Genomic DNA, 24,603 nt, shown 5'->3' with positions numbered 1-24,603 from the left:
TATTTTTTTACTTACATTAAGAGGTGGGTATAACCTATGATTAATGAACAGAACTAATCATAGGATATAGTTTACAGTTACATGGAAAAAAGTATGTATGTCTGTATATATTGTATGAATAATGAAGATCATTTCTGCAAGGAGGCTGAAAAATTTTTACTAGGAATAGCATAAGACTTGTATTGCTATTTCCTACATAAATTAATGCATTGTTAAATATGAAGTGGTTAACGGCATTCAGTGATTAAGAATTTGTTGATTTCTGTGCCTGTTATGCGCTGCTCTATTCTACAAAGTCTTCCTGGAATAGAGCAGTGCATAATAGACACAGAAATAAATAATAAATTCATTTTCCATAGTAAATGATTTTAAGGGTCATTTACCATTTTTACATAATAACACTGAGCTAAATTCATCATCTAAAATGGTAAAGGATCCCTAAAATCATTTACTATGGAAAATTAATTTATAATAAATTAATATTAAAGAAAAGTATCTGAACATTCAGAAGTTGCATAGATGCAACATTTAATCCACATATAGTTTATGAATTTCTACAGTATTATAGATAGTTATAAGGAAATTTAGCATTACACATAGTTCATCTAAGAGAACTAATTATTGTTATATTCTGTGCATAAAGAAATTATTTATTGTTAAAAGCTATAATTGATTTTTCTTTCTTTTTTTTATGCTTCATATTGAAGGAAGCTCCAAAATCAGTAAGTTGAAGAAAGGTGTTTTTTGGAAGGGGGGGGATAATTAGTGGAGTCAAAAAATAATTAATCTTTTTGTTAATGATCTGTATACTTCTTATTGCAATGTTATGCAACAGTACCTCCCAAAATGTGTATAATGCAACATTATTTTTTTTGCTTGCAAATGCTATAAATGATAATGGGAGCTAATTCTTAAAATAAATAGGAGTAATATGATTCAAATAAAAAAATGCTTATTTTATTAAATAAATGAATAGTTGTCTTGAAAAGTAATGCTTTTTAGATAAATAATTTATCTTCTTGTCTGCAGATTAGTAATTTAATGGAGGAGCTTTAGTAGATCCCATGATTGTGTAGGATTAGACATGTAGTCTATTTTAGACTGTATGTCAAATTCTGCACTAGGATAGAAATAATAGAAAAATGTTGTTCTGTCTTTCTCTTTAAAAAATGTTAATTTATCACCTGACATCTAGCCTGCCTCATTATTTTTTTTACTTTACTATTATGTGCCTGCGTATAATCACACATACACATCATGTTATTTTGTTTTACTCTATTCTCTGTACTACCTTTTTTTGTAATTGAATTATTTTTGCACTTATTTCATATACTTCAATCCATGAATGGTCTCAAATTTACACAGTTAATAATCCTCCTCTTTTTCTAAAAAAAAAAAATATTACTTAAATTGTTAAAACTGAGAACTTTTATTGTTAAAAGACCATAAGACTTAATGATTACAAATACAAAGAGCCAACAAGTTTCACTAGCCACTGTCTAGCATTTTCAAGGCTGTACTGGTGTGAAAACAAATGCATCAAGTTACATGAAAACATACACTTTAGTAACTGTTAGGCCGTTACATTTGATAATTCGTGTTTGATGGCATGCATGCGTTCGAATGCTTCAGTCAGAATCCGGTACATGACCACGTGTTGTGTAGTTTTTCGCATATTGTAGTTCTGTTGAGCTGAGAGAATTGATGAGATATTTCCATATGTCTTTAAGAATAGCACCTTGATTTCTATTTAAATTATTGCCTGTGCATAGCACCACTGCTGCTTCTTTGAACGTTCTGTGTCTGTAGTCATTCTCGATGTAAAGCATAGAACCGTTTTTCCGATCTATAACGTGATTTGATGTTGAGAAATGATGAGCTAAACCAGATGTGATGATTCTATTGTGATTGATTCCCCCCCCCCCCAAGTGTTCCTTCTGTCTTATTTCAAAACTTCTAGAGGTCTGTCCAATGTAAGAAAGGCCACACGTGCATGGAATTTCATATACTCCAGGAAATTTGAAGAAAGGTACCTCATCTTTAGGAGATCTTAAGACTTGCCTGATCGTGGTAGTTGGTTTAAAAACCACTCTGATGTTATGAGCTTTTAACATTCTCGCCAATTTTGTGGAAACTGAATTAATATATGGAATGACAGCTGTGGACACATATTGGGACTCCGTTCCACATTGTTGGGGGTTATCTTTAAAAAGCAATTTGTTTAAAATGTTAGAAGGGTATCCATTCAGAGAAAGAGTGTTAGCTATTTGTGACAGTTCTCTCTGTACATCTCCTTCTTTCGAAATAGACCTTAAGTCTCTATTACTAGAGAACTGTCACAAATAGCTAACACTCTTTCTTTGAATGGATATTTCCTGTCTGTAAATTGTTGGGCCCTAGCATTAGGGCCCAACACAGTTTTCATGGTGAGATAGTGTTGGAGATTGGTTTTTCTGTTCTGTAGTAGCTCTAATAAGGGTCAATGATCTGTCATTATAGTCATCCAAAAATGTACTACTGGAATTTTTCAATACCAAACATAATGGCTAGTGCCTCTTGATCAACTTTGCATAATTCGTATGGGTACAGCATCCTAGAGCTGAATGGAGTTGGAGCTTCTGATCCATCAGGCATTTTGTGTGCAAATATTGCTCCTAATCCCTAAGATGAATCATCACATGCTGGAATTAGCAGTAAGCTTGAATTATAATAGGTCAGCACCTGATCTGGTACGAGTAGCTCTTTTATTGCTCTGAAAGCCTTCTGTTGCAAGCCCAATTGGTGTTCTTTTTTTAACAACTTGTACAGTGATTCACTCACTGTGGATTTCTCAGGAAAGAATTTATCATAGAAATTCAAGGGATAAAAGTGCCTTTAGTTCATTCCAGTTCTTCTTCTTTAATAGGTCATACTTATATGATAAGTATAATAGCATACTTTAATTGCAATCTTCATTATTCTTGTTGAGAGGCTTATATGCTGGTTATACATGATAACTAATAATTAAGAAATTGACAGCATACACTAGAAATCTAAATTAAATAAACTTTAATATATACTTTCCGATATTTCGGCAAACGTCACGTTGCCATCTTCTTGGGAACTTATTACAAAGACAAGTGCACACAAGCACTACATAACAGCAAATGAGAACCAAAGCTAGGAAGCTAACGTTTTCCTAAAGTCCTGGTGGGCTATATTGGTAGTTCTTGGCCTTTGGGCTGAAGTTCTTCTGATAAATGTTTCCCAAATTGGGGGAAGTCTCATGAATCCAAATTTGTTGAGGTTTGACATGTTCCTAAGGGCTGAGGCTGATTCCATGAATAGGCTTTCATATTTGAACTTGCTGCGGTGTATTACTGTAGCTTTCTTCCATCTTATTCTGTGGCGAGTATCCAGAGCGTGGTCTGCAAGCCCAGAGTGGCTGTTCATGTGAAATCGGATGTAATCCTTGTGTTCTGAGATTTGCTGTCCTGCCTGTTTGGCCAAAGTAGGACAGTTTACAGCTGCAAGGGACCTGGTATACACCAGGTAGGTCTATAGGAAGTGGTTGGTCTTTAGTGGAGTGGATAAGGGATGCCAATTTTCTATGTGGTCTGTAACAGGTGGTCAAGTCATGATTTTTTAAAATTTTGTTGATTTTTTCCGAGGTGCCTCAGATAATCCAAGCTAAATTTCCTACTGATATCTCAGCCCTATTTCAGTTTACAATGAACTCAGGCTATTTCGTTTGGCAGGAAAAATTCTACAAACAGATAGAGGGGACAGCCATGGGTTCACCACTTTCCCCACCCTTGGCTAACTTCTTTATGGAGACTTTTGAAGAGAAAGCCTTAAACTCAGCCCCACAAAAACCTACCATATGGCTTCGCTACGTTGATGATGTGTTCGCTATTTGGCCGCATGGCCCTGATTCACTCCTCTCCTTCCTAACACACTTAAACAACCAACACCTTAGAATCAAGTTCACCCTGGAAAAAGAGGAAAACAATAAGCTCCCCTTCCTAGACACATTAGTCACCCGCCAACCTGATGGAACCTTGGTTTTCTCAGTTTATAGAAAACCCACCCATACAGGCAGATACATTCACCAACAATCCATCACCCCCCCCCCCACAACAATATGGAGTTATTAAGACACTATTCAACAGGGCAAAAATAATCTGTTCAAATGATCACTGAACTAAATCACATCCGTGACACTTTTCTCAGCCAATGGCTATCCCCTCCCCAAAAGAATCCAAAAAATACTTAACCCAGTTATCCACAACCCACTATCCCCTCCCCTTCACAAAAAAGATTACTCTAAATCCATCACCATTCCCTACATCCGAGGCACCTCGGAAAAAATCAACAAAATTAAAAAAAAACATGACTTGACCACCTGTTACAGACCACATGGAAAATTGGCATCCCTTATCCATTCCGCTAAAGACCAACCACTTCCCCTAGACCTACCTGATGTATACCAGGTCCCTTGCATCTGTAAACTGTCCTACTTTGGCCAAACAGGCAGGGCAGCAAATATCAGAATCTCAGAACACAAGGATTACATCCGATTTCACAAGTACAGCCACTCTGGGCTTGCAGACCACGCTCTGGATACTCGCCACAGAATAAGATGGAAGAAAGCCACAGTAATACACCGCAGCAAGTTCAAATATGAAAGACTATTCATGGAATCAGCCTCAGCCCTTAGGAACATGCCAAACCTCAACAAATTTGGATGCATGAGACTGCCCCAAATTTGGGAAACATTTATCAGAAGAACTTCAGCCCAAAGGCCAAGAACTACCAATATAACCCACCAGGGGGCACCATCAGGACTTTAGGAAAACGTTAGCTTCCTAGCTTCGGTTCTCATTTGCTGTTATGTAGTACTTGTGTGCACTTGTCTTTGTAATAAGTTCCCAAGAAGATGGCAACGTGACGTTTGCCGAAATATCGGAAAGTATATATTAAAGTTTATCTAATTTATTTCTAGTGTACGCTGTCAATTCCTTAATTATTAGTTATTATCATATAATTGCAATCTTATATCCTCATTTGGGTATACTCCATGTTCATCAAGTTTAAATCCAAAGTATTCTATTGACTGCATAGTGAATTCAAATTTGGTGCTGGTGATATATAATCCAGTGGTGAGTAGTCTTTTCAGGACTAGTTTTACCCTTTGCCGAAGGGTAAATCCTGTTTCCAAAGCACCAACCTGATTCTTTGGAAACAGGTTGATGCTTTGGCCCACTCCAGAAGGTAATCTTTTAGCTTGAATAGCCCTTAATGGTATACAGCATTAAGACATCTGCCAAATGCTTTGTTTACTGGCACCTGTAGATATGCCTTGTCTAGTACCTTCAAAAACCAATATCCACCTGTAAGCTTCAATAGTACTTTATTGATTGCAGGAAAGGAATGCACTGTACATTTTCTACACATAGTCAGTACTGGAACCATTGGCGTTGCCCATTTAGAATGTAAAATGGATTCCAATATCCCTCCACGGACTAGTTCATTAATGACTTCTTCCTCCTTGTCACATAACACATGGGCAACTGGGCGGTGTGTTTTGAAAATTGGAGATACTCCTTCCTTAAGGATTAAGCATACCAGCAATTCCTTATAGATTCTTGTTGTATCCTTAAATGTATCCAAGAGTTGTTGAATCACTTGAGGGACTAGTTGCCCTCGACTGTAAATTATCCTGGAATCTGATTCCCAGTGCTGGAAGCCAGTTCCTTAAGATGAGTGGTAGATGGGCTGTGTGCCCCTCCCATGCTACACTGACTTCATAGCAAAGTACCATAAGAGAGATGCATAGCCAATTGCTACCATGTTTGTAAAACAACACTTGATTGCCTCAGTTGTTTACTTTCTGGCCATAACATTTTCAAAAGTGTCTGTACCAATTAGGAAGTATAGCACACCTGAATTGAGCTCATTCTAGAGATCTGCCTTTTAGCAGCACTGGCTGCTGGTGAACATATGTTGCTTTTTGTGGAATAAATATGTTAAGTAAGAGTCTTTCCCTTGAGGTTCCTCTGTTGTGTAATGTGAACTCAAACTCCTTCCAGCAGACAGTTTTAACTCCTTGGCCTTATTTGTTTTTCCTTTTATGACAAAGTACATTTTCTCTAAGTGTCCTTGTTTTTTGAAGAACTGACACGTGAGCTTCATCCGAAAGCAGGTTGAAGAGCAACATCCCCACTTACTGCAACTTAAGCAGTTTTGTCTGTTCCTTCCTTGTGGATCTTACCCTCCTATTCTGGTTATCTCTCAGATGTGATATATCTCTGGCTGAGTGGCTTTTATTTCCAACTTATGCTTTTACATGCCACCTCTTTGGCCATCACCACGTCATTCATTTTGAAATGTAAGGTAAGGATCTGTTAGCAACCTATGCTGTAGCCTCTGATTGTGCTTGCCACAAATTAACCTATCTAATAAGTTTTCTTTGAGATTTGAAAATTTACACTGCTCACTTGAATTGCAAAGCTTGGCTAGGGACTTGTTGGTCCTGGCAATGAAATTTTATCTCTTGCTCTAATTTATTATGATGAGAGTTGAAATGATTTGACAACAGCTTGATTGCTTCATTGTGAATGAGGTCAGTAATTTGGTATGATGTTGCAAGTGCTTGTAACATTGCATATGTGTATTTCCACATACTGTACATAGGATTACCGTTTTCTGTGTTTTTATCTTTCATTCCATTGGCGATGAAATAATATCCCAGTTGCTCCTTGTAGATTTCCTAGGAGTCACCAACTCCTGCAGGAACTTGGCTGCTTTACTGACAGTGCCAACTATAGTGTGTGCTGCTGCTGCAATTCTATTTGTAACCACTCGTCATATAAATGTGAGCTGCCTTTTGTATTTTCTATCTGGTGGAATCCCTTCCTCATTGCTGCTGTTAAGAAAGCAGATAAGAAGGTAGTAAAACAGAGGTTTAATGTCATAAAGTTACAATGATGACTAGTAAGAAACATAATTAGAAAGCTAGTTAACAAATAACACATACATTCCTCATATGAGCATAATACTGTATAGGTTGACAACTTTCCTTGACTTTTGTAGTTCATATCAAGTCTCATGCACATGCAAAACTGCAAACGCCATCACAGTTTTATTTTACTTTTTACAGATGAGAGGTCAACTCTAATCATTTCAAATTTAATCCTCTTCTCAAGCCCTCTGAACTATGCAGTGTAGCCACTGTAAAATGTTTATATATAAATGTTTAATCAACTGGAAATGATCATATTTGATCATTTCCGGTTGATTATCATCAACAGGAACTACCTTTTTTACATTTCAAGTTTTGATGGTGTTTTTCCATCTCAAGTGTTGATATGTACTCCTGATTTCATTCTGCTTGAATATTTTCTACCACTCTGCTGTTACTGATTGTTTTATTTAGTAGTCTTATAGCCAGCAAAGGTTGGACGATTGGTAGAGCCTCTGCTACTAATGGCTTGCAAAAAGTTAAGCTAGTTTGAGCATGGTTAGCAGTTGGAAGGGGACAATCATTCTATGCTGTTGGCACACTCTCCCTCGATGAGTCTTTGGACTCCCTGGAGGTGTCGCATAATAATAATAATCTTCTATTGTAATTACTCTGAGCATCTAGAACAGTGTTTTCCAATATTTTTCAAGTTGTGACCCCCTTTTATAATAGCAAATTAACCTGTGGCCTTTGTCATATTTCCATAAAAAGTAATTTTTAATAAGGTAGATTTTATTTTATTTTATTTATTATTTTTTTTTTTTCAGAATATAATTCTAACCTAATATTTAATTAACCTAACATTTAATTCAATAGTTGTACTTGCATCTGTGCAACCAGCTTTAAAATTCACAGCTGAGTGTTTCTTAAAGCTAACTAAATTTTTTGTTTTTGATTTTTGTGTAGCTAGTTTCACACATTGCTTTGCTTTCTTACATTTTTGTCTGTATTTTACTTGCTAGGAATTTTTGATATGCTTTGTTTATTCCTTGACTGACTTTTTATGTTTCTGAGTCCACCATGGTATTCTGATTTTTCTATCCTTGTGGATAATCTCACGATGCACCTGTCTGGCTGAATTCAGGGTCTGCCACTGAATCTCCATGGTTTGTTTTCAAAAAACTCTTCCATGATGTGAGGAACCTCTATCAGGGCTTTTAAGTTAAAAGTGAGTTTGTTGGTCTCACATGTAGGTGAATTTTTTTTTTCTTTCCCTCCTGACGAATGAAAAGCTATGGTTTTTTCATTCCTCAAAAACAGGCAAACCAGTCCCTTGAACACATATCTGCTGACGAAAATACTTATTCTTAGAGGGATGCAGACAACCTGACTGCATTAAAAAATTGCTTAAAATACATAAAACCTCAGGGAACTCGATAAGGACAGATGACAGTTGGATGGATTTATTTTTCCTTTATAATTAATTTCAATTTCACATAGTGTTGTTTGTATATTTACTGGGGATGGGGGGGGAAGAAAGAGTATTTAGCATTGTGATTAAAAGACAACTCCATGGCTAAGTGATTTTGTCGTGTATCATTTCCCAAGAAAGAAAGAATAGCAGATCAGATACACATCTAATCTGCTATTGTTTCATAAGTCCCAAAGGAGTGGAAGGAAGGTAAAATTGTTCTACTTCAAGAATGCAGTGATGAGGCTAAGACAACAAATTAGGCTAATCTGTATATCTGGATTTGTAGTTAAGATATTGGTGAGAGATGGGACGCAAAAATAGGTTGATAACAGTGGTATTCTTTGTGCTTATCAGCATGGGTTTGTTAAAGGGAGGTTGTGTTTTATCAACTTGCTTATATACTATTAACAAAGTGATGAACATATTGGATAAGAAAAATGTAAACAAAGTGATGAACATATTAGATATAAAAAAAATGCATATACAGTGGCATGCTTAGATTTTGCAAAGCTTTTGATAGATTGTCACACTACAAGTTGGTTACTAGACTGAATAACTGATTGGATAACAGACTAGTGGGTTGGATAGATTTGACTGGCTATCAAACAGACATCAAGTTGTGTATGGGGGGCGTGCAGCACATCTCAAAAGAGAAAAGTCACTAGTGGTTTGCCACAGGGGTCTGTTTTGGGACCTTTGTTATTTAATTTATATATTAATGATATTGGGATAAGTTTAGCTGGTGACATCCAACTGTTTGCAGATGATGCAAAACCAGGAAGAATGATGAGGAATCAAACAGATGTGATGACCTTACAGGAGGATTTGTAATAAATTGTATGGGCAGGCAACAGTATGGAACTGTCAATTCAGTGTTGCAAAATGCGTAAGGTTCTGAAATTTTGTAGGCAACAATGGAATGCAAAGTATATTAGTGAGGAAATTTTGGAGGAAGTTGAGGAGACAAGGGACGTTGGAGTGGTTGTGGAGATCTGAAGACATGAAATCAGATTTGTTTCATGATGATGAGAATATATTGGAAAGGGTCCAGAGAAGACTGACTGAGGTGGTAGCTGGCTTTCAAGACTGGGATATCATGACAGATTGAGAGAATGTAGTTTGCAAAGCCTTGTGAATATGAGGAAGGGAGTGGATGTGATTGAGACGTGTAAGCTGGTAAAGGGTTTGTTACCAGGTTAATGTTGAAGCAATTTTCCATGGAATGGGAGAAGAGGATAGAACAAGAGCATACCTGGAAGCAGTATAAGGAGAGTGTGAGCAACAGCATAAGGAGATTTTTTGAATGCGAATGGCTGATGAGTGGAATGCGTTACCTGATATTGTGGTGAATGCAGTTACATTGAATGAGGTTAAAGCACAGTGTGATGGGCTTTGTGTGTAACATTGTTTATTTCCCATAATGAGTCTTTTGACTCCATGGAAGTCTGGTGTGAATAATAGGTGATACCTTTATTTTCAGGTTAAATTGAATTAGCCAGTCTTAGACAGAAATGCAAGTAGCAAACTGGTACAAGCATAGGATTGGTTGCCCAAGTTATTTATCCAGTGCACAGATGTGTATCAAATATTTATAAACTCTCATCTGAAGCCACTATAAATGCATATCTTCTCTGTGTTGAAAGAATATCGGTCATTCCTGTAGGTGATAATGAACTTTATTTTCAGGTTAAACATTTTGCTTGTTAGAGATCTGAATTGGCCAGTATCATGTTGGGCTTCAAAACAAGGCCTCTGGTCACTATTCCCTAGATTTCACTCCACCATATACTATTCTCTGGTATCTGTCTGTCAGCCTCCAATCCATGCTATTAGCTTCATATCCCCATTCCATATGCTCCAACTTTTGTAATAAGTTTTCCATGTAGTATTCTGTCAAATGCTTTTTCAAATCCTTCTGTCACATTTATTATAAAATATGAATAAAATACTAAGACAGGGCCTACTGTTTACAAAGCCATGCTGCCCACTATAGAGTATCATATCCTTATCCAGATGCCCAGTGTTCAATTTTACCTTTAACCAACTTTTCCAGTACTTTTGGTCTTTGGTTTGCTATTTATGTCTTGGACTATTTTATCTTCTTTCTACTCCTTTGGAACTTTAAGAGCTGAGACTTAGATTGAACTTCATCAGAAGCAATACTAATTCTCTTTGACTTCAATGCACTATGAGATATGCCATTGCAGCTCTTGCTTTATATGTCTATTTGTTCACTTAATCCCCACATGCTTTATCCTCCTGACTTTGGCTATGCAGTCTGATACTACTTCTCTCAAAGAATCCCTAACTGCTCCCCATGTACTACTGACATTCTTTCCTTATAACTTCTCAAGCCATGGCACTGCTCCAAGATGGCTTCTTAGTCTGTCATAATTACTGGCTTTATAGTTCAACATTAAACCCTTTCTTGACAGAGAATTCCATTGAGCAACTTCTCAGAACAAGACTGCATGGTCATTCTCCCCATTTGGAGGCAATGTGTCTACCTTGGTTATGGATATATTGTATCTTCTGATGCTATTACCAGATCCAGTACTCAAACCCCTGGTCCTCTCTATTTTGTTTCAGGTAATTCCACTTCCATCTTGCCATGCCCCTTTTCCTCCTTCCAATCTATGTCTACATAGTTACAGCACGTTAATCTTTGCAAAAAAAAAAAAAAAAGCAGAACTGATCTGCATTCCACTTCCTTATACAGCTTCTAGAAATGACCTTGTTCTTCCTGTGCAGCAGCGGCTTCCCCTATGTTTTTTTGATGAGCTTCTCTCACCATCTTATAAACTTCAGTCATATCTCCTTTTTTGTTATCTATCAAGTTTCGCAAACCATTTTCCCTCAGTCTATGCTTGATATTTCATAGTCATATGGATTCTCTAACTGATGTTTCTCTATCTTTTAGTTATTCAGGATACTAGATCTTCACAGGAATCCATGTTGCCTTATACACTAGTGCAAAATGGATTCCTGTGAAGATCTAGTGAGTGATTTTCACAATGGTCACAGTATATCCACTAAACTTTGGTCCTTTATGTACTGTTGCCCCACAATCCCTTAGTCATGCCTTCACCTTCTCTACCACAGAGTGCAATTCTGCTAATAGAGTTGTACTACATTTTCTGTCTTCTAACTGTAGTGCAGGACTCTATCTTTTATAACACAAAACTGATTTTCCAATCAGTTGGTAAGGAAATCAATTGAAGTGACTAGTTCAAGAGAGCCATCAAATAATCTATTCAAATCATTCTGTCACTCCACATCAGAATACCTCAACTTTCTTCTGGTTGGTATCATGTACAAACAATGAAATATATCTCATCATGCATCAGACTTTAACATTAGCTTTAACATTGTCTTATATTTCTCAGCCAACCATTCCATACTTAGGTCATCAGTTTATTATATAATAATCATATGGTTTACCAGTCTGTCATTTAATATTCTATCAACCACCTTTGAAAAATTCCGAAAAACTACTTTATATGCATCTCTTCTGTCCAATGCATTTGTCACTTTGTTATATAGTGTAATCACATTACTGAAGCATTTTCACTTAACAAGCCTCTGCTCTCCTTTGTAGAAATCCCTACTTTTATTAAACTAGTCTTATATTCTTACCTGGGGTGCTTAACGATCAAAGCTGTATAACTGAGAGGAGACCTCCACATAGCCTTTAAAGGAATGCGGAGAACTGACCATGGCTTCTGACTTAATGTTCAATCCTCACCTTCTTATGGTGCACCATGTTGGGTATCTACCTGGATACTGAATGAACGAGGATGGGCTGGCAATTTGGAATTTAACCGACCAAATTGTATTCTTATTGGCTTAAGCCAAAATACAAAATGATGGTACAACATGACAAAATTTCATGCCGGCTGGGGAGTTGCCCGATTAAACAAGGCCCCTGTTGTTTTAGTCAGGGAACCAGGGCAAACAGCAAAAAGTCAGCTACTGGAACAAATCTGAAAACACACCCCAACTCAACATCACCAGAGTTAAAGATCAGTACTATCAATATAAGAAGCCTGAATGGCAAAGAAATGGAGCTAGCTGCGGAATTAGATAAGTACCAGATCGATATAATAAAAGGGTGACTGAAACAAAAAAGACAAAAACTGGTGAGATCTTTCTGAGCAATAAATACAAAATGTTATATTTAGGCAATGACAATCGAGGAAAAGAAGGTGTAGCCATAGTATTCAACACCAAATACGAGGCTAATCTTCTTGAATGGCAGGCAATTTCAAGTAGAGTAATGTGGGCAAATATGAGAATGGGGAACTGGACAATGAGACTTATTTGTGCTTATGGTCCCACAGAAGGTTCTACTAAAATAGAAGTGGAAGAATTTTTTGAGGCTTTAGAGAAAGCAACTGACACAATGAAAAAGGAAAAGTTGGTCCTTGTTGGGGATCTAAATAGCAGAGTAGAAAATGATTGTCAGACATACAAAAATATTTTGGGAAAATTTGGAAAAAAGAGCAAAGCTAATAATAATGACAAATACCTGTTGGATTTCTGCTCAGGACATGAACTGGTTATTACTAACACAATGTTCCAACATAAAAATGTGCACAAATTCACATGGAGAGAAGAGGCAAGGAATAAGAAAAGTCTCATTAACTATGTTATTGTTGATAGTGATGTTTTCTCCCTTGCGCAGGACACCAGTGTGTACCGAGGATTTGAAATTGGAAGTGATCACTATTTAGTCTTGAGCAAGATAAAATTGAATTTCATATTGAAAAGAATAACATGTAAGAAAGTTTTAAAGCGAATAAAAGTTGAGCAGCTCTCAGATGTGAACTGTAGACTAAAATACACAAAGGTTATTGAAGAAAAAATGAAAGAGTTTGAGAACAGGAACCAAACCTTGGAGATTGAGTGCCAAGCGTTGAAGAAAACCCTGATTGATTCAGCCAGAGAGGCATGTGGTGAGGTTGTCTGCAAGGATAGAAAAATCAGAACTCCACGGTGGACGCAGGAAGTTAAAGAGACAGTGAAGGAAAAGAAGAAAGCACATCAAAAGTTCCTGGCAAATAAGTCGGCTTGTCCTCTTAGAGAATACAGAGACAAATGTAAGAAAGCTAAACACTGTGTAAAACTAGCTAAACAAAAGTCATGCAAGGACTTTGGCAGGAACATAGAAAATACATATCAAGAAGGTGGCAAAATATTCTGGAGGGTGTTGAAAAAGCTTAGAAATGGAGGAAAGAGTGCTGTAAAAGGAGTTAGAGATGATAAAGGTGACATGAAAAAGGGAGAAAAAGATATCCTTGAAGTATGGAGTGATTACTTCGAAAAATTGCTAAATGAAACAAGCAGTGATAGCACAGTGGTAAAAAACACTCAACAGCATACAGTCAGGAATACATATTCATGCTTGAAGTAGAAAAAGCCATCAAAGGCTTGAAATATGGAAAGGCAGCAGGAGTAGATGATATTCGACCAGTAATGCTGTAGTATGGTGGTATAAAAGTCTTACAGTGGCTGCACTGCATAATTCAGAAAGCCTGGACAGAGGAACGAATTCCCGATGATTGGAGTAGTGCTCTCATAGTACCCATATATAAAAAGGGAAATAAAACTGAATGTTAGAATTAGAGAGGTATTTCCCTACTGAGTGTTCCTGGTTAGATTTATGCAAGTATACTGAGAAACAGTTGAGAAGAATTCTAGAAGAAAAGCTTGGTGAAGAACAAGCTGGATTCAGGCCAAATAGAGACTGTCACGATCAGATCTTCACTTTACGACAAATAGTAGAGAAATCATGGGAATATAACAAAGATCTGTATTTAAGTTTAGTCAATCTGGAAAAATCATATGATAAGGTGCCAAGAGAGAAGCTATTCAAAACGCTACAGTTGTATGGTCAGCATGTAGAATCGAAGTAAGTACAGGAAGATGGTTTAATGTTAAATCTGGTGTGAGACAAGGATGTACATTATCACCTCTTATTTATTTATTATCTATATGGATCACATTATGAAGGAAAGTGGTATTAAACATGATATCAAGATTGTAGATGTTAATGTCAGTTCTTTGATTTATGCGGATGATGTTATACGTCTAAATAAATCCACTGCAAGTCTGCAAGATTCCCTGACTAAATTGAATAATTGTTGTCATAGATATGTAATATGGTATGAAGGTCAGCAATAAAAAGACAAAGCCAATGAAAATAGTTTGAATCGTTGAAAATGTCAACTGTGTTGTGAACAGAGAACCTGTGGAACAAGTAAAACATTTACTTATGCTCGATTTTTACTGAAGATGGTAAATTAAATATGGAAATAGACAACAGAATCAACAAAGCTGGTATGGTAGGAAGTCAATTGAATAAATTCATATGGAATAAGAGAGAAATTAGTCAGAACACTAAATTAGCATACAAGGTAGTGTTCAAACCAATTTTAACTTATGGATCTGAGTCAGAAGTAAAACACTTGACCAAAGACCACAGATATGAGAGTCCTGAGAAAGATTAGAGGCGTGAACAGATGTAATCAATGGCAATATGATATTAAAAACGAGAATATTAGGAAAGAACTTGACATTGTCAGCATCTAGGAATGCGTTAGCAGAGCTAATCTCAGGTGGTATGGTCACTTAAACTTAAACAAGGAAGATTAGCCAAAGAAGTGTTCTCTGCCAGGTTGGCAGGAAAACGACCCAGAGGAAGACCAAGATATAGGTGGATTGGTATGGTACAAAGTGCCTTAGACGATAGAAATATAAGATCTGATAATGTTGAAGTCTTGACAAGTAACAGACTGATTCGGAGGAAAATTGTAGATAGGAAGTTAGTAATGATGTAAATTTTTCGTGTAGTACTATCATATCCTGTACACCCCTTGAGGGTACATTGCAGGAAGTTGATGATGATGGTGATGATGATTATATTCTTACCCTTCACATCCTAATTGCTTTTATCCCAGCAACACAAACTGGTAGTATTATTATTTATCAAATTCCATCCTCTTTATATAGTGGCAGCAACTGCTCAGAAGTTCACCTTGTTTGTGACTCATTGACTAATCAAGTTGGATGCAATTAGCTGAGTTGCTCATTTCCAAATATTTGTTGTTATATCTCATCCATTCCCTGCACATTCACCAGATGACACATTTGTTCTTCAGTTGGAAAGATCCTCACTTTCATGTCGCATCTATGACATGATGAATTTATAAAAGGACTGCTCGGCTGAAAGTAGCAAGTCTCATATGGAATTGGCAAGGTTGTTCATCCTAAAAACAGATTGACATCAGAAGACTTATATATGCAGTGAACATATACATATGATGTGGTACATAACTTCACAGTTAACTTAGTCACTATGATCAAGATTTCATTCAAGACCACAAGCTTATTAAACTTATTTAAGCACTTCACATTCATTAGCTTCCAGTGTACTATCATCATCCACTTTTGCATTTAATGCTATTCTTTTTCCTCAACTTGAAATATAGTAATGAAGTACTAAGTCTTTGCACTATATTATCTGCTGCTGTCATCATGGTGCCATTTGCAGTGCTAGGATCATTTCTCATATGTATCCTTTATTGACCGCATTAAAAAAATTAGGATTGCATTTATTCTGTCCTTCCAGCTTCTTTTAATATTAAATTTTCTTCTTCTTTACGTATACTTGTAATTTTCATGCCTATTCCCATACTTCTCATTTAATTGCTAACTGTCCTGCCTGTACCAGATCTTCTTCTGTAGTTCTGCCTAGTCCCATTCATATCTTTGCTTGCTCCACTTATCTCCCTAATTTTGTGATGCAATTTGACATAGCTGCTTTGAAATGTCTCAAAATAATTTCCAGGCACCCTTAATATTCTCAGTTAGCGCATTAATGTCTACATTAAGTTTTGTATCTCCCTCCCCCACACACATACACCATCAGACTACATGATCACTCTCTTTATCTTTCACTCGAAGCAACATGACGTTCCTTTACTATTACTTCCTGAGATGTTGCCACGAAATCAAGCACTTTTGCCACCACTTGTTCACTCTGTTACATATGTGTTAGGTAATTGTCCTTAACTGAATAAACTAAGAAATTCCAGTTTTCTACTTCAATATGGTCATTCATCTTGATTAATTGTTAGAACCAGTGTTATCATAATTAAAATCTTCCATGAAGGGTCATCCTCTGCTTGCTTGATAATTTGCCTAGCCATTTCATATTCAACATTACCATCTCTGTAGCAACAGCTCACAAATGGTATGCACATTCCTGCCTTTTCACACCATACAATCAGAAAGCTTTTTTATCAGTATTCTCCTTGTAAGATTATCACTCTGAGAGGATACAGTTTATTTACTAATATCATGTGCTTCTCTTCCTCTTTTTTCCTTCATCTCCTACATAAAAATATACTTTCTGTAGTTGGTTTCCATCAGTTCATCTTCTTTTTCTTCTGTCAGTGACATTTCACTTATACCTACAGTCTTTGCTCAAATCAATTGTAATTCCACAGACTCCTCTCCCTTATTATTAACACGGCTGTAAACAAACATAATCCTTTACTTCCAGATATATATGTCAAAACAACTACCATTATCTTTACCTCTGTTATTCAAGTGAGTCAGCCAGTCTCATTGTCCTCTTTCCAGATTTGCCTTCTAGAAACTTGTATCTTTTATCTTGTAAAGCAGACGAACTAGCCAGAAGAATATGCACAAGATGTAAAATATTTGTCTCATATTATGCAATTGTGACTAATTAAGCCTTAAGTTGCTTTGGCTGTAATTCCAACCACTCTTTCGTTAGCTTCAGTTGAGCCATCCCTCTCCCATTCCTTCTCATATTTGCTGTTCTTTATGTCATAGACTTTTTCTTGGGTGTTTCATTCCAAAGATTGGTTAGTGGTAGCAGTACATCATAACATCCTATCCTATCCTGTGCTCTCCTTTTTATTTCTCCGTAGTTTTTTATATGCCTCTCTGCTTCTATACCATTCCCTCCATTATTTCTGTAAGCAGTCCTTCATTTTCTCAGGTGGTGTCCATTTCATTTTTTGCTTTTTTTCCCCCCTCTTATTGATGTGGTTCAGTAGTAACTCCTCTTAAACTGTGTTTAGCACTTCTTCATTACTCTTTCTTTCTATCCATCTAATTCTCGTCATCCTTCTCCAGCACCAAAGTTCAAATCCCTCCAGTTATTTGGTATCTTGTTTTGTTCAAGGCTAAGCGTCACAAACCATGTAATGCTGTGCTCCATATGTATGTTTTCATCACTCTCTTTTTTAATTGAATGCTGAGTTCTTTATTAGTAAAAATATTTCTTCTCTTGTAGAATGCCTGTTTGGCCAAGCTTATTTTTGCTTTTATATCTGATTGGCTTTTTCTCTTCCAACCTGTTTTATTTGGTTGTTATTTATTTCCAGGTTTATTTTCATGGGATTCCCTTTACTTGTGATTAGTAGTTTAGATTCCTTGTAATTAATCTTTTAGTTGTACTATGTGAAAATTTCTTTTATCTTTGTCTGGGTGAATTTCAGTTTACCTTCATTATCAGCATTAACTGTTATATCATCTGCAAATTGTAGCGAGTTAATTTCAATTCCATTTATCTTAATTACTGTTTCTGTTAGTTCTGTTAATTTGTTTATTACTTCTTCAGTGTGAAGATAAAACAATATTGGAGTAAGAGAACATTCCTCTTACACCTTTATCTGTCCTTGCTGTTTATTGCTTCTCTTTCGGCTTCTTGGTGCTTGTAGAATTAAATACAAGCCTTCTATCGCTCCAATCTACCTTTATTGCTTTTAAGATTTGAGACATTTGTTTCCAGTCAAGACTATCAAAGGCTTTCTCCAGGTATTTTTATTCTTCTCATGTCTTATTTTGATACTTGTTTGAAGAACTAGGATCGCATCTCGAGGGCGCTAGGGTTGCTGAAGCATGTGGCAGGTGATTTTGAGCAGTGGTAGGGAAAAGTGTTTTTAAACGGTGTATAGTGTGAAATTTTTTCTGAATCGTGCTGCATTTTTTTTCTCAGTAACACAAGTGTTATTTAGTGGTTCTGCTTTTGGTGTTTCGTTGTTACCGACAAGGCGAGGTCACAGTCGGAAGCATTGCAATGGAAGAGAAGATAAGTTTTCGCTATCTAGTATAGTTGAATATAGCATTATATTTATATATATATATGTTTATATTTAGCATTTATTTATTTATATATATATATATATATCTGTGATACAGTGTTCATATATATTTTTTAGCAATTCGTTTAGTAGTTATTTACTTGGCAGTAAGGAATGATGGACGATACAACTGCAATCACAAATGGCATATCACTGAGTCCTGTGCCATTTAAGAACTCTATTATACATAATATAATAAAGGACTTTGTGGCATGCAGTGATTGCGGCATGTATGCTTCCCGGGAGTTGGATATGTGGTGGGTGAGAGAAGGGGAGGGGTTATGCCCAAAATGCAGACAGTGTGAGGAAATTAATGAATTAGATATATCGATAACCGACCTAGTTGCTTCAGGGATGGGAAATGAATGTCGGGGAGACGAGTAGCATGATAGGAGAGAATGACGAGTGAAGTATGAATGAGAAAATAAGAGTCGGGAGTGTGGAAGTGTGGCTCAAATGACTGTGAAGTTTTCAAAGATGGTTTTGATTGGGTAAATGAATGGTGAGTAAGAGTGACTAACTTGCAGAGAAGGATAGATCTGCTGAAAGAGGAGGTGGAATATCTTGTGAACGAGATGAGAAGTATGAAAGATGAGATTAGGAGAATGGAAGAGATGTATGCAAGGCGAATCAGAGTAGGAGTGAGAGAAAGTTTTGGGAATGATAGAAGAGGAGATAATAGAAGCAGTAGGAGAGAGGGAATGAGAGAGAGATAGGTTTGAGAATGATAGAAGAGGAGAGTATATAAACAGTAGAAGACAGGGAATGAGATAGAGGTATGGGAATGATAGAAGAGGAGAGAATGGGAACAGTAGAAGAGAGGGAATGAGAGAGAGTTATGTGAACGATAGAAGAGGAGAGAATACGATAAGTGGAAGAGAGGGAATGGGAAGAGGTGTAATGTATGGTGATTCAGTAATCCGTAGTGTGCAAAATAGGATGCGTGAGGAGTGTCTGCCTGGAGGAACAATAGAAAGTGTGGCTATGGCAATTAAGAGGGTTGAAAGGGTGGATGAGATGATTGTGATGGTAGGAACAAATGACTTGAGAGGTAATGTAAATGATTAGAATGTGTCAGAAGAGAGGATTGGAATATGTGGATGCTTGGAGAGCGTTTGAGACAGAGAGGAATTGTATGCCAGAGACCACTTGCATTTAAATGAGGAAGGAGGTAGGCATCCCGTGAGATTGCTGTTCTGAACGAGTCTGTGTGTCAATGCAGGGAAACTAGAATGCAAAAGGTGGACGGTAGCAGGGGTGGCCTCTTGTGGGAAAGGGTATATGGAAGAAGAGGGACAATATCAGGTAGTTCTGAGTCCAGTGTAGTCTAGTGTGGATAATGCTGGGTATAAAAATAGTGGCATTTTTATGCTTTATACTAATGCCAGGAGTATCTGGAATAAAGGAGAGGAATTTGGCCAGGCTGATGCTGATAGGATCAGCCTGGCCAAAGATTATTGGGATCACTCAGACGTGGTTGACAGAAGAGGATATAATAACAGGAATAAAAGTAGCAGGGTACAGCATTTTTAACAGGATAGAAAGGTTTTAAAAGTGGTATACCGTGAGTAGACATATCGATACAAAATTAATAACGGAAAAAACTCACGTACAAAGATTATTTAATAGTATAAATTTCGCCTGTGTGTCACAGGCATCTTCAGTACATTAAGCTCAAATTAAACAATAACTGACAATTTCAAAAAGCACCACCTAAGTAGCTGTTGTAAGATAACTAAAAAGGTCAATAACTTTCCTAAAAAAAATAAAAAAATAATAAAAAATAAAAAAATCAATACAATAAAAAGTTAGGAAAGATTAGCTGATTTGTAAAGTACTATCTCCCATAAAGGGGATAGACATAAGCCGTCGGATCTGTTTAAGTTAGGAGAATGAAGTAGAGTTTCACATGTTTCTTTATAAAGGCGTTCCATGAGAAACTGGCTTTTGTGAAGAACTCTTGTCTTTCTCCAATGAACTCTGTGTCTAGTGAAGATGGCATGTTCTGCAAGTCCAGACTTTTCAGGTTTAAAGTATTCAATATAAGATTGGTGTTCTTCTAGCCGAATAGAAGCAGATCTTCCTGTTTGTCCGAAATAAGATAATCCACAAGAGTATGGAATCTGGTAGACACCTGGATGATTAAGGTGTGGAAGCTTGTTCTTAGGAGAAGTGAGAAAGGTGGAGATTTTTCTAAACGGTCAAAAGGCAACAAAAATATTCAGTGGTTTTAAAACTTTTGCTATACGTTCACTGATGCCTTGTACATAAGGGATAGTAATGCACGTTATTTCTTCAGTGTTTGAAGAGGAAGACATATTAAAACTACTCAAAGTTCTTTTAATGAAGCAATTCTTATAACCATTAGATAGAAAGGAAGAAGTTATATATTGTAGTTCTTTCTGTAAAAGATCATCTGAAGAACAAAAGGAGTGGGCCTGATGAACCAGTGTTTTAATAGTTCCTGCCTTTTGACTGGGATGGTGATGAGATTCCACATGGATATAATGACCTGTATGAGTCTTCTTTCTATAAACTGAGAAATGTAGGCTACCATCTGGTTGGCGAAGAATTAGAAGATCTAAAAAGGCTAACTGCTTATTTGATTCTACTTCTAGGGTAAACTTGATCCTAGGATGAAATATGTTTAACTTAGTGAGAACTCTGTATCTTACAACAGCTACTTAGGTGGCGCTTTTTGGAATTGTCAGTTATTGTTTAAGTTGAGCTTAATGTACTGAAGATGCCTGTGACACACAGGCGAAAATTATACTATTAAATAATCTTTGTGCGTGAGTTTTTTCCATTATTAGGATAGAAAGGGAAAGTGTGGTGGTGGAGTACTGCTTATGATAAGTGATGACTTATGTCCTCTAAGAGTGGGGGCATTGGAAGGCAGTGACACTAATGATTTTGAAAGCATATGGTGTGAGGTAGAGATAGGCAAGACGGGATATTTAGTGGGGTGTTGCTACAAACCAATGAGCACAGAGGGTGGCGACCAGGAGATGTTTAGACAGTTGAGCTTGGCAAGTGCAAGAAGAATGATTGTTATATGAGATTTTAACTACAGCAGTATAAATAGGGAAGAGGAAGATGCATGTAACAATAAGGGAATGGAAATTCTGGAGGGACAAATATCTTAGGCAACATGTAATAGAGGGAATAAGAGGTTGATGAGTTTTAGATTTGGTCATAGCATCAGAAGAGTTGATAATAACTGAGATGACATCTCTCCCACCATTTGGAAAGAGTGACCATGTGGTTTTGACTTGGAAGATGAATAGGCATGCAGGAGTATCAAGGAGACTGGAACATATGTGGAATTATAAGGCAGGTGATTATAATAGTCTTAAACATCAACTTGGGGAAGTTTCATGTAGGGAGGAATTGGAAGGCCTGGATATCATTAGTGCTTGGGAAATTGTGAAGGAATATTTGTTAGCAGCAATTTTAAGCTGTATTCCACAAGTGAAGAAGAGGACGCAATTTGGTGTAAAGTGGATGATAAACAACATTAAACAGGAGAAAAAGAGGCTATGGAAGTGATATAAGGAGACAGGTGAAGAGCCGATGTATGAAGAATATAAGACACAGGCCAGGAGAGTTACTAGTATGGTAAGGAAGGTGAAACTGGAATATGAGAAGATATTGGCCCTAAGATTCAAAGAAAATCCTAGGGAATTTTTTAGCTATGTGGCCAGTAGGAGGAGAAATGATTGTGGAAGAATGACATTGTTGGATAAAAATGGGAATAGAGTGACTGATGCAGAGGACATAGTGGAATTGTTCAATGAACACTTTATTAGTGTATTTCATCCTGGAGGAGTAAATTTTAATACTAGAGGGATAGGGCAGGTTCGAGGTTTAGAGGTGCAGGAGGAGAATGTGTTCCAAATACTGAGTACTCTGGATGTCAGTAAAGCTGTGGGACTGGATGATATTTCACCACGAGTTTTGAGAGAATGTGTTAAGGAACTGATAGCTACTTTGACCTGGCTTTTCAATGAAAGTCTGGCTATGGGAAAGGTGCCCAGGAAATGGAAGGAAGATAAGATAGTGCCATTGCATGAGGGCGGTAGCAGACTGGAAGTGTCCAATTATTGGTCAGTTTGTGTTTCATCAGTAGTAGTTAAGTTCTTGGAGAAATTAGTTAGGGACCGTATACAACATTGGGCAGATGAGGGTAATGTTATCTGTGAGAGTCAGCATGGATTTGTGAGGGGGGGGTACTCTTGTTTTAGTAATATGCTAGCCTTTTATAATAAAGTTTCAAGAGCAGTAAATGAGGGAAAGGCATGTACTGCCATTTTCTTGGATTTAGCGAAGACATTTGACAGGGATACACATGATAAGCTGATATTTAAGTTGCAGCACATGGATTTGGATGTCAAGTTTGTCAACTGGATTCGGGATTGGCTGTCCGATAGGTATCAGATAGTTATGTATGGTGGGGTAGTTTCAAGGAGGCAGAGGATTACAAGTAGGGTCCCACATGGCTCAGTACTGGGATCTATATTGTTTAACCTTTATATCAATGACATTGTCAGTGGATTGCTGGAGGACATTAAGTTGTTTGCGGATGATGCGAAGCTGGGAAGGGTTATTAGTAATAGTGCAGATGTGGTAGTCATGCAAGAGGATTTGAATCTGAAAGTGTTTCTCCAAATATCAACAGAAAAAGAAGAGAGCAGAATTTTCAGCATTCGCATTTCAGATCCAGTGTAAATTCTTTTTCTCACAAAAGCCCTTGTCCAAGTCCTTTACTTAATGGAGGAACATGGGATAAAGTTTCTCGAGCAATCTGGGACCATTACTTAAGGAAACAGATGAGGTACTAGAGCAGAAAATGATTTTGAGAAGAGCATTGTATGATATTCTTTTGGACCACTATCCTCACTGTGGTCTTTATGTTGTAGGCTCCTCAGTGAGTGGCTTGGGTGCTAATAATAGCAATATGCATATGTTGGTCAATCTCTGAATGTTAACACATTCAGAGATTGACCAACAAACTGAAGCATCTGGTATTCTGAGGAACATTTATAGAATTATTACTAAATGCAGTTTTGTACAAAATACGCAGCTGATCTATGCAAGAGTCCCTATCCTGAAATTTGTAGACTCAGTAAATGGTTGTGAAGTGGATCTATATATTAATATTGCAGTTGGAATTAGGAATATACAGTTGTTAAATAGTTATTTTCGAATTGATTGGAGAGTGCGACCACTAGTTTTAGTAATAAAGCTGTGGGCAAGAGAGCACAACATCTACGATGCTAAGAACATAACCTTGTCAAGTTATTCACTGGCACTGATAACTATTCACTATTTGCAGTGTGGCTGCTTCCCTTCTGTGTTACCTTGTCTCCAGAAAATGCAACCAGACAAATTCCATCCACATTCTGATGTAAGGTGGCTGCGATTAGATGAGGAGTTGCCACCATATAAATCAAGTAATGTAGAACGCTTAGGAGAACTATTTCTTGAATTCTTGGATTACTATAGCAACATATTTGATTTTAACAATGAAGCCATACCTGTTTGAATGGGATGCATAATTCCTAAACATGTGGCAGCCAATTACAGATCAGTAAAGAATTAACGAGGCCAATGGAAATATATTGGAATAGAAGAACCTTTTGAACACACAAACACCGCAAGATCAGTGTATGCTGAAGGTATAGGCCAGTTTGTGTGTCATCAGTAGTTGTTAAGATCTTGGAGAAATTAGTTAGGAACCGTATACAACATTGGGCAGATGAGAGTAATGTTATCTGTGAGAGTCGACATGGATTTGTGAGGGTGCGCTCTTGTTTTAGCAATATGCTAGCCTTTTATAATAAAGTTACAAGAGCAGTAGATGAGGGAAAGGCATATACTGCCATTTTCTTGGATTTAGCAAAAGCATTTGACGGGGTGCCACATGATAAGCTGTATTTAAGTTGCAGCATGGGTTTGGATGTGAGGTTGTTCAACTGGATTCAGGATTGGCTGTCCGATAGGTAGTA

At 37.0% G+C, this 24,603-nt stretch overlaps 1 protein-coding gene and 1 pseudogene across 2 annotated transcripts in view; both read left to right on the top strand.

Moving 5' to 3' along the window:
• Positions 1–24,603, top strand: part of step (cytohesin steppke) — a 375,568-nt gene that overhangs the window by 248,471 nt on the left and 102,494 nt on the right. The window lies entirely within an intron of this gene.
• LOC150102959 (poly(A) RNA polymerase gld-2 homolog A-like) lies at positions 23,445–24,302 on the top strand (annotated as a pseudogene).

Source organism: Typopeltis vanoorti, chromosome 9, assembly GCF_054136105.1.
Source record: "Typopeltis vanoorti isolate ZY-2024b chromosome 9, IOZ_Tvanoo_1.0, whole genome shotgun sequence".
Classification (NCBI taxonomy): domain Eukaryota; kingdom Metazoa; phylum Arthropoda; class Arachnida; order Uropygi; family Thelyphonidae; genus Typopeltis; species Typopeltis vanoorti.
The sequence above is the reverse complement of the archived record's forward strand: the minus strand, read 5'-3'. Positions and strand labels throughout refer to the sequence as shown.